This window comes from Rhinopithecus bieti, unplaced genomic scaffold, assembly GCF_001698545.2.
Source record: "Rhinopithecus bieti isolate Rb0 unplaced genomic scaffold, ASM169854v2 scaffold_6776, whole genome shotgun sequence".
Lineage (NCBI taxonomy): Eukaryota > Metazoa > Chordata > Mammalia > Primates > Cercopithecidae > Rhinopithecus > Rhinopithecus bieti.
Window position 1 is genome coordinate 388293 of NW_016805299.1, and position 10468 is coordinate 398760.

At 48.2% G+C, this 10468-nt stretch overlaps 1 long non-coding RNA gene across 1 annotated transcript in view; it reads right to left on the reverse strand.

Moving 5' to 3' along the window:
• LOC108529628 (uncharacterized) overlaps positions 1 to 9164 on the reverse strand; it is a 35585-nt gene extending 26421 nt beyond the window's left edge. The window contains exons 1-5 of the long non-coding RNA XR_001885600.1: positions 9125 to 9164; positions 7150 to 7194; positions 5284 to 6122; positions 3838 to 4003; positions 2979 to 3074 (exon numbers count right to left, since the gene is read on the reverse strand). This is a non-coding gene — a long non-coding RNA (uncharacterized LOC108529628). The remainder of the gene's footprint in view (positions 1 to 2978; positions 3075 to 3837; positions 4004 to 5283; positions 6123 to 7149; positions 7195 to 9124) is intronic.
• Between the last annotated feature and the right edge of the window lie 1304 nt (positions 9165 to 10468).

Below are 10468 nucleotides of genomic sequence, written 5' to 3' on the forward strand. Positions count from 1 at the left end.
TCAGCTAATTTTGTATTTTTAGTAGAGATGGGGTTTCTTCATGTTGGTCAGGCTAGTCTGGAACTCCCGACCTCAGGTGATCTGCCCGCCTTGGCCTCCCAAAGTGCTGGGATTATAGGTGTGAGCTACTGTGCCCAGCCAACATTTTTCTTAAGTTAGTTTGAGTTGGTATTCTGTCACTTCCTTCCTGATGATACCTTCTTCCTTTCTCTAAGCTTCGGTTTCCTTAGCTGTAAAATGATGGGGTCCCATCCTCTCCTCTTTCATCTCTGACACTTTATTACTGTATTTATTCATTTATTCATTCAGTCAATTAGGCAATCAGTTACTTGGCATTTACTGTGCATGTTATTCTGTCCCTGGTCCTATACTGGACACTGGCAATCTTGCTAGAGAAACAATCACTTCTCCAGTTCTCAAGACACATATAGTTAGGTTGGAGAGAAAGGTAAGAAAGGATTCAGTACCGTGGGTGATGGTGGCTGTGACAGAGAAGCACAGGCACTATGGGGAAATCAGAGGACTTATCCCTGCTTGGAAGGCTTCCTGGAGAAGATGGCTGAATTTTTCAGACAGGGGTGAGCGCAGAGAGAAAAGGAAAGGTACTACAAGTGGAAGAACCTACCTTTGTAAGGGCCCAAAGGAGAATGACAGAAAGCAACAGCCTGGATGGGAGGGGAGGGGACACAAGAGATGAGGCTGCAGGTTCATCTCTACTCTTCTTGAGCTTATTTGTATTTTTCCCCCATGAAACTTCTAGGGAACAACAATAACAACAAAATACCTCTCCATTTTTTAAGTTTGGAAAATCTCCTGGGTAGAGTCTTTCAGTGCAGATAGGTGAAAAGAAGTGGATCTTGACCACAGAGGAGCACTGGAGCAAATGATTCTTTCTCCATCAGTGTGCCCCACTGGTCCCATGTCCTATCAGGGAAGCCAAGCTGGCTGTGACATCTAGCGGCTGGTCTAGGGCTGTCTGATGCTTCTAAAAATAGGAAGGCAGGTGAGCCTAAGGCCAACCAGAAGGCAGAAGAGCAGCCCAGGCAGGCCAGGGAGGAGTATAAACATCCCTCCTCCCCTTATAGGAGACATACTCATTACATTTTGAGCAAAGGAGGCTCACAATGCACCCTAGAGAAAATATGCAGTTATTGCCCCTAACATGCCAAAGCCCTACTAACGACTGCACGCCTGCTCCAAAGGCACAAACTGTTCTAGATGTTGCTCCCTGGCTCTGGGAGGGCCCTTCCTTCCTCCCGCCCAAGGTTCTGGACTGTTTCTAGAGTTACAGTCTTTTGAGAGATATATGGCCCGCTGAGGGGCTTGGGGTGAGTGACTGTCCTCCCTGGGCCTCACAGGGACAGTCTAGGTTATCCTTTCCTTAACAGACTGTTGTAGAGACTATGCCTGTTGGCCTGGTGGGGTGGTGAGAGAAGAGGTGCTAGGCTGGGAGTGGGGAAAGTGGTGAGGGAAGTGGGTTCTAAATTTGAGTGTTTTCAGTTTTTGCATCTATGAAATAGTAATGAGTCTGTAGGGAGGCAGTAATTTGCAAACTCAATTCTTCAAACACACTCAGGAATTGCTATTTCTGGATGTGTACTGGCATCGGAGCCATCTTCTAGCTGGGTAACTGGGCTCCTTCCACAGTTGTGACCTTCTGTTCTCTCATCCATAAATTGGGGATGTTTTTTGAAATTAACATTTTTTCCTAAAGAATATATGCATTCTTGTAGCTTATTTTTTTTGAAAATGTAATTAAATAATTTTTGAGTAGGTTACGTAACTCACATGATTCCAAATTCAAAAGATGCAAATAGTAAAGAGTTAAAGTCTCCCTCTCCTTCCTGTTTCATAGCCACACAGTTCTCTCCTCATGAAGCAACCACTGTTTTTTGTTTTTTTTTGAGACAAAGTCTCGCTCTGTCGCCCAAGCTGGAATGCAGTGGCGCGATCTCGGCTCACTGCAACCTGTGCCTGCTGGGTTCAAGTGATTCTCCTGCCTCAGCCTCTCGTGTAGCTTGGACTGCAGGCGCATGTCACCATGCCCGGCTAATTTTGGTATTTTTAGTAGAGATGAGGTTTCACTATGTTGGCCAGGCTGGTCTTGAACTCCTGACCTTATGATCTGTCCTCCTCGGTCTCCCAAAGTGCTGAGATTATAGGCATGAGCCACCGTGCCTCGCCTGAAGCAACCATTGTTATTGCCTATTAACTATGGATATGTTTTTAAAATCTGTTGAAGTATTAACATATATATAGCAAAGTGCATGTGTCGCAAGAGCACAACATGGTGAATAATGTTCATAGTTTAAATTCCTAAGAAGAGCCTTTCCGGCGGTACGACCTACCCACACGAGAACATGCCTCTCGCAAAGGATCTCCTTCATCCCTCCCCAGAAAAAGGAGAGAGGAAAGCCACAAGGAGAAACGCCTGGTGCAGAGCCCCAATTCCTACTTCAGGGATGTGAAATGCCCAGGGAATGCTAAAAATCACCACGGGTCTTTAGCCATGCACCAAACGGTAGTTTTGTGTGTTGGCTGCTTCCACTGTCCTCTGCCGAGCCTACAGGAGGAAAGCAAGGCTTACAGAAGGATGTTCCTTTAGGAGGAATGCAGCACTAAAGGCACTCTGAATCAAGATGAGTGGGAAACCATCTCAATAAACACATTCGTTGGGGAATAAAAATAAAAAAAATAAAATAAAAAATCTCCTAAGAAGATAAAGAAACAATAAAAGCACCCCAAATCTATCACCCAGAGATAAAACTGTTGATATTTTGGTGTATTTTCTTTTTTGATGTATATATGTGTGTATGTGTGTGTATATATACGTATATAAACATTGGAATCATGCTGTATAACTGATACCCTTTTTATAGTTAATATTATATTATGAACATTTTCTCACTTCATTAAAATTCCTCAAAACAGCTCTTTTAATGTTTTCCTAATGTTCCAAGGAATGGATCCAAACTTACCTCAGGATATTGTTCAAATTTTCCTCTGTGATAAATAACACAGTGATGAGCATCTCTGAACATACATCACTTGGCACATCTCCTCAGGATGAATTCCTAGAAGGGGAATTACTGAATCAAATCGTATGTCTCCTTTAGAAGTCGGGATATAATAGGGAGAGTCAGGCCTGATTCACGGAGCTGCTTAAAGTATTAAAGAAATTATGTAAGACTCTGGTCTAGTGCTTGGCACAGACACTAAGTTCTGTGAGTGTGAGCCTAAGGGGTCCCAGGGAGAGGAGAGGTAAATGTGTATGCCCCTTCTCCCTGGTGGCTCCACCCGCTAGACCTTCCCTTCCTGAAGCTTGCTGACTGAGCCAGATGGGACTCTCGGTCTTCTCTGATCTTTATTATTTTAATCATTGCAGTCTTGCCAAGTGGCGGGCTGGTGAGTGTTTAAACAGCTAGATTTCTGGCTGGTGGGGGGCACTCTGATTGGTAGTGTTCGTCAATTTCTGTGGTGTAAATACTCCCACTGTGGCCGATTTCAAACTACGACCATGATGTCACCAAAAGCAGTGTTGGGATGAGATGCATAGTCTCACAAGCCAGTTGGAACTGGCTCCAGATCACCAGTCCCTGTTTTTGTAGCCACCGAAATCTCCCTTTCCTCCCTCTCTCTTCTTAACCCCTCCCCATTTAGCCCCCACGCTGGGGCTTTTCTAAGGTGATAGAGACTTAACATTTTGTGGAAGGTGAATGTTGCTAAAGAACAAAAACATCCTCTCCCAGTCCTCGAAAGGAGAAACTGATGCTCATGATGGTCAAGATGATTGTCCCAGGTCACCCAGCCAGATGATTTTTCACGGAGTCTTATTACCTGATTCCTGCTTGGGACATTTCTCAGGTGAGAGGCAGTGCTTCCTGCAGTGGAAATAAACTTTCTTTTCTAGCCATTCCTTTTCTTCCTGTTTCTCTTCAGCGACTGCTCTCCTGGATCCACAAGAGGATGAGGCCCAGGCTTTGCCCTCAGGAGCTAAGAGCAACTGGAGAGGCCAGACACATATGAGCAGATTGCCAAATTATTACCACTTTCTCACTCAAGTTCTTCAATCAACAGGAGCTTTACACCACTTTCTCACTGAGGTTCTTCAATGGCTTCTCTTAACACTTAGGACAAATCTGTTTAATGTGTCCCTCCCTGCATAACCACCACCCTCCCCCAAATGTCAGCTCCTGAGAGTAAGAATCCTTGGTCTTCATTTTTGGCTCCCTGGTGCCTAACATAGAGTCTGCCACAAATCAGGTACTGAATAAATACTGTTGAATAAGTGCAGAGAAGAGGAGCTGGGTGGGGGCTGGGGGAAGGGGTGAGTACAGTGTGGTTACAGTTCTAGGCTATGAACTGACTTGCTTCAGGACTTTAGACAAGCCTCTCCCCTTTCTGGACCTCCATGTCCAAAACTGTAAAGAAGACATATTGGATTCTAGCAATAGTTTAAGAATGGGGATTTTAAAAATACCTCCCAGCTACCTCATGTGATTGTAGTTATGCTTTTAGTATCCATTGGTGGACCAAAATCATGACAAAAATAGAAACAACTGCCAAACTTTTAAATGTAGCTGCATTTATCAATCACAGCAGCATCTACATCCATTTGAAAAACATTCAGACTGTGTGTGAGAGACACACTGTGCATGCAGTTTACAGACAGCACTGGGTGCCACATGGCTTCCAGATGCCTTTAGCTAAGGGGCCCAGATCATCTCAAAGTCCTTCAAGTACGAGGGACTTACGTGCCTAACGTGGGTCACAGGAGGTGTGCAACTTGCATTAGGTCACACAGTACATAAATGGTGGATTCAAACTCAGTCTTCTCCACCTTGGGCTCCCTTTGCTCTGGCAGCCTGCTGACAGCACCACTCCCCTTCAGCTTCCCTGGAAATGAGAAGCAGGGAGGCCTGAGAGCACGGAGATTGCCTAGGGTGTGGGGGTGAGGTGGATGTCAGAACGCTGACAGCTCGAAATGACACGGAACATACTTCAGATGCCTTGTGTGTGGTTTAGGAGCGGCTGGAATTACACCCTCAGGGCTGAGCCAGCATTGTTGGAGCCAGAGCTGAGCCTGGACCCTGCTGAAGCAAGGCCCACATGGGGGGTCTTGGCCCAGGACCACAGAGCTGAGCAGTGGCAGTGAGGGCAGGAGGCAGATTCCTAGCTGGAAGCCAGCACACGACCTTTTACCTTTCCAGACAGGTGTGGTCATTCATTCATTCACTTATTCATTCAGCAAGGTAGTCAGTCAGGCACTCAACAGATGCTCACCGAGCCGTGCCCCTCTGCAGCCTATCATAGGGTTCAAGGAGGAATTGCTCCCATTCCTCCGGGGAGGCAGGCATGGAACATGTGATCCAGTCTCTCTGGGTACGGTCAGGCCAGAGGTGCCAGCGGGGCTTTTGCCTGGAGAAGGAGCAAGGAATTGGGAAATGTTTTCTAGCAGATGAAATGGTTATCTTCTGTGAGTGGTTCTCAAGGGACAAGCAGGAGTACACCAGGCAGGTCAGGGAAGAAAGGGCCCTCCTGGCAGAGCGGCCAGTGGGAAAAGTAATTAGTTCCCTCTCTACCTTTGGATGGGAAAACTCTCTGGGTTTTCATTTGCTTATTTGACAATGTGGAAATGGACTTTTTCACAGGGAAAGATGAGACTTGTTGCTATAAAGGTCTTAGAGATGGAAGGGCTAGTTAGACAAATACATGAGACTGTATTTGTATCTAAAGCTGGCCAGTCAGGTTGTTGTAATTTTGATTAGCAAAAACGCAGAGTGGGAGGAGACTTGGCACTTATTTGGCTCAGTATAGAATTTGTGTGTTGCAGGGAATCAGGGAACGGGGAGGGCGGTGATAAATGAGGAAGGAGGGGTCCACTGGCCAGTTGTGGGGTGCCTGCCAGCCATGCTGATGATGGGGCCTGAGCACTGAGAGCAACAGGGAGCCACTGGAGGTGTTTAAGCAGGGGCCACAGATGAAGCATCGCTCTAGCTGCTGAGTGAAGGAATCCGAGGAGGAGGCAGGGAGACCAGTCAGGAGGCTGCCGCAGTCTGCAGTGAAGAGAATGGATTCAACAGAACTTTCTGAGAACCAGCAGGTCTTGAGACTGGAGGTGGCTGGAGAGGGAGAGAAAGGAGAGGATGATGGCCAGTTTCTGGACTGTGTGACAGGTCGATGTTTAAGCCACCATCTGAGATGGACGGCTGAAGGTTCTCTCTCCATCCCCATCTTGAGTGAAGGGGAGCCAAATGTCTCATGTGGCTCAGAGCCACAGCCCTGGTTCACACCTCATCACATGGTCAGCCTTCTACCTGGTCTCTTAGCCTCTAGCCTCTTCCCTCTCTAGCCCATCCCCTGGTAGACTGAGTGACCTAAATGAGACATCTGATCATGTCACTCCCTGGCTGGAAACATTTCAGACTCCCTATCTCTAGAAAGGTCCTACTTGGTCCAGCACATAAAGTCATCTCCAATCTGAGCCCGTTTACTTTCCTGTCTCAGTCCCTTGGCAGTCTACACCAGCCACAGTGAATACCAGTAGCAACAACAGCTAACAGTTACACAGCACTGATATGTACCAGGCAGTGTTCTAAGAACTTTACACATATAACTTGTGTAACTCTAAGAAAAATACTTCCCAAAAAATCTTGCACATCCCAGAATAGACAATACACACTTGCCTTCAGATTTTGCATCCAAAGTTGTCTCCACCTGGTATTCGGCCATCAACCTTCCACCCATCTGATACATATTTATTGCTCATCAACTTCTCCCAGGCACTATACTAAGTACCAGGGATCCAAAGTTGAGTGAGACATAGTATGTGCCCTCAACGCATACAAAGTTGAATGGGGCAGACAGACACTCAAAGGAACAATTGTAACATGATAAGGTAAGCACAGTGATGGAGATGTTACGGAGCCACAGAGATTGAGCCCCTAATCCAGTCTGGGGCCTTCCTCACTTGGCTGTCTGCAGCTTTACCCCTTCTGGGATGCATTCCCCACTTTGCCAGACAAGGTAAGGTCTCTTCTTTCTGCACTCCTTACTCTACCCACACCATACACCAACTACCTTTTATGGGGGAAGTTCAGGGGCTGCTTCCTCCTGAGCACAGTGAAGGCAGAGAACAGTCTGACTCACCATAGGATCCAGCACCCAGATCTGGACACAGATGACTGGAATTTGCTAAATGAAAGAGCATGAAGAATAAAGAATCACAAAGGGGGCATCCTCCTCCTGGGTTACTCCCTGACGCTCTCTCCAGAGTCAGGCCTGTACCTGCTACCTTTCCTGAGCCTGGCTCAGGCCCTCTGGAGTCAGACCCTGCTAGTAAGGATGGGGCTGTGGCTGTCATCCCTAGTTCAGGAGCAGACTGGTTAGAAAAGGCCTTGCCAGAGGGTGGTCCCAGGATGCCCCCCAGCCAGCGGGAAACTGCCTGCCTCAGGCTTCTGAGGAACAAGTAGTATCCTGGGCAGCTCTAGTTTTGGGTGTAAGAGGGAGGAAGCCCTGCAGCAGCCTTCAGGACCTCTGAGTGGCAAGAGACGGTGTTGGGGAATCTCTGAGATTTCCTTGGCTCCAGAGCCCCTTCTGCAGCCTCTGGGCTCTAAGACTGGTGGACGCTGTGATGGAGGGCTTTAGAAATAAATGACTCTGGGATAGCCTCAAACTAGAAGTGTTTGAGGAACATTCCAGGAAGCCTTCAGGAGCCTCAGGCTGGTCCCTTGGGTACTCACTGAGTTAACATGGCTCTTTCTTCCCAGGGCTCTGAAGGGCAATCATGAGGATGGGTGTCTTGGGCCAAGGACCTGAAAGGGCTTTCTGCCTCAGCCCTTTCTCCTAGGCAGAGTAGTTGGGAAGCCCTGGCCCCCACCCCATGTTCCTTGCCTCAAGGTCTGTCTTGGCTAGTGGTGCCTTTGCAGAACTGGAGCTGGGGGCAGGGAGTCTTGGGGGTTAGTGCTAACAGCTTTGGACAAGGGTGGGAATTTCCACTCCTATCTAGAGAGTCATCGACGCTGTGTGCCCTGACCTGGGCCTTTGGCCTCCAAAGGGCAGTGGGAAGGCCGGCCCCAGGGCCAATCCCTGGCCATTAATCCCTCCTGCCAGCCCGAATATCCACCCAGTGTGGTCAGACAAAGGACTGCCCAGCCCAGCCACTGTGTTCCTCCCGCCCCAGGGGCTCCACTCAGACGCTGGGCCGCCTGGAATCCAGGCCCATGAGAAAGGGGCCGCCTTCACTGGCCATCTTATGCCCGGATGCTCAGCCGCATCACGTCCGGCCCAGGGCCTGTGAAAAGAGGGCCCAGCCACGCTGAAAACACGGATTAGCCCTTGGGCCGCCCCCTGACACCGGCCTGCTCGGCTCCAGCTCCGGGAAGCAGGCCCAATGGAGGGGGCCAGACAGGCACAAAGAACTGGAAAAGTCTGGGTTCTCACCCCTTTGGCCTAGCTCCCCACCCCCACCCTTCCCAGGATTAGCATAGCCAACCACACATTCAGTTTCATTTATTGAACATGTACTATGTCCTAGGCTCTACACATTGACCAGAAAACTGAAAGTACAAGGAAACTGCACGTAGCTACGGGTGGTAATAAAAGCCACTTTTCCCTCAACCCCCTCACTCCCTGGAGGTGAGATGGAGGCTGTGGTGGGTGCTTCAGAGGGGCTTCATCCCTAAGGGAAGGTGGGAAAGGCGGTGTATGAACCTTGTCAGCTCTGGTCTGCACTTGAGTCTAGCTGCAGGATTATGTTGCACCTGGTTGAAAATACGCAGGCGCTGAAATAACTTCTCTGGCCTTGCCTCTTTCCTTCCCCTGGGTTAATACTGATTATGCCAATTGTGTAGTAGGAAAAGAAAGCATCTCTTGTTAAGTGCCACTGTGGGCCAGGCACTTTCATACATGATCTCATTTGGCTCTCAAAATGCTGAGAGGGGGCATGATTGCTTCCATTATTCTGTTTGAGGAAACTGAGGCTCACTGAGACTCAAATGAGAAGTGGCCCCAAGTCACTCTGCTCCTGAAGCTAGATTTCCTGATGCTGCAGTGGCTTGTCTTGTCTTCTTCTTTGGTGAGCTGGGCATTGTGACTGCACCATCTTATGTTCCATATGGCCTACCTTCAGGTGGTAGAATGCAGGGTGGGGCCAGGTGCGGTGGCTCATGCCTGTAATCCCAGCACTTTGGGAGGCCGAGGCGGGTGGATCACCTGAGGTCACAAGTTCAAGAGCAGCCTGGCCACATGACGCAACTCCGTCTCTACTAAAAATACAAAAATTAGCTGGGCGTGGTGGCGGGCGCCTGTAGTCCTAGCTACTTGGAAGGCTGAGGTAGGAGAATCGCTTGAACCTGGGAGTCAGAGGTTGCAGTGAGCCAAGATAGCCCCACTGCACTCCAGCCTGGGTGGCACAGCAAGACTACGTCTCAAAAAAAAAAAAAGAAAAGAAAAAAGAATGCAGGGTGGGGAGGTTGAAGAGGGTTCTGAGGCAGGACCTGCTAGAATATAAACTGAGCTGACTCTTCATTGTTGTGGGTGAGGGATTGTCTCTAGATCTCCAAATGTCATCTCTTTCCTCTCTGCTTCTGTAGCCCCTCTGACCACCTCTACTGTAACTGGCAATTGTCTGTCTCTCCATCAGATTTTGTCTTCATCTCTGTCTTGCCTAGAGCACTCGCTAAGGGACTGGTCCAGAAGTACTTGGTGAGTGATGAAGGCTGAACTGAGGCCAGGAGAACTGAAGGAGGGATGGATCCGGGATTCATGTGGAATTGACAGGACTTGCGGTTGCCTGAATGTGGAGAGTGAGTGGGGAGGAAGGAGCCCAAGATGATGATAACCACACTTTGATCTGGTGGTGGTGGGAAGGAAACGGGAGAGGTCCATTTGCTGAGATATAGAATGCTGGAAGGAGAGCCGGCCAGGGCTGGAGGATGTACTGGGTAGAGGAAGAGATGCATTTCATTTAGGACATTTGGGTTTGAGATACCTTGAAATATCCATGTGGTTATGCCCAGTGGGCACCTGGATATGCTGACCAGGAGGTGAGGAGAGAAGCTAAGAATTTACTTTGGTAGCTGAAGGTGTTGGAGCTGGAAATACTCTAAATTTTCTAATGTCTCAGCTCAGCTTTAAAGGATGGCATTCTCAGAAGAGTGGGGTGCTAGAACTTTGAACTTCACATTTAATTCCAGCTCTACCACTTACTACTAGCTGTGTGAAGTCAGGAAAACCACTTAACCTCTCAGAACCTTAGTTTCTTCATTTGCAAAACAGGAATAATAACAGTACTCACTTCATGGGGTGCCCAAACTTAAGTGCAATAATGTACATAAAGTGTTTACCAAATACAAAATGCTCAGTAATGGTGGCTGTGATGTCATCAGCTGAGATTGGAGCTGAGAGAGGGGCCCTTGAGCTCCATGCTTTGCATTTGGATTTTGAACTGGATTTTGAGTTTGGAGTT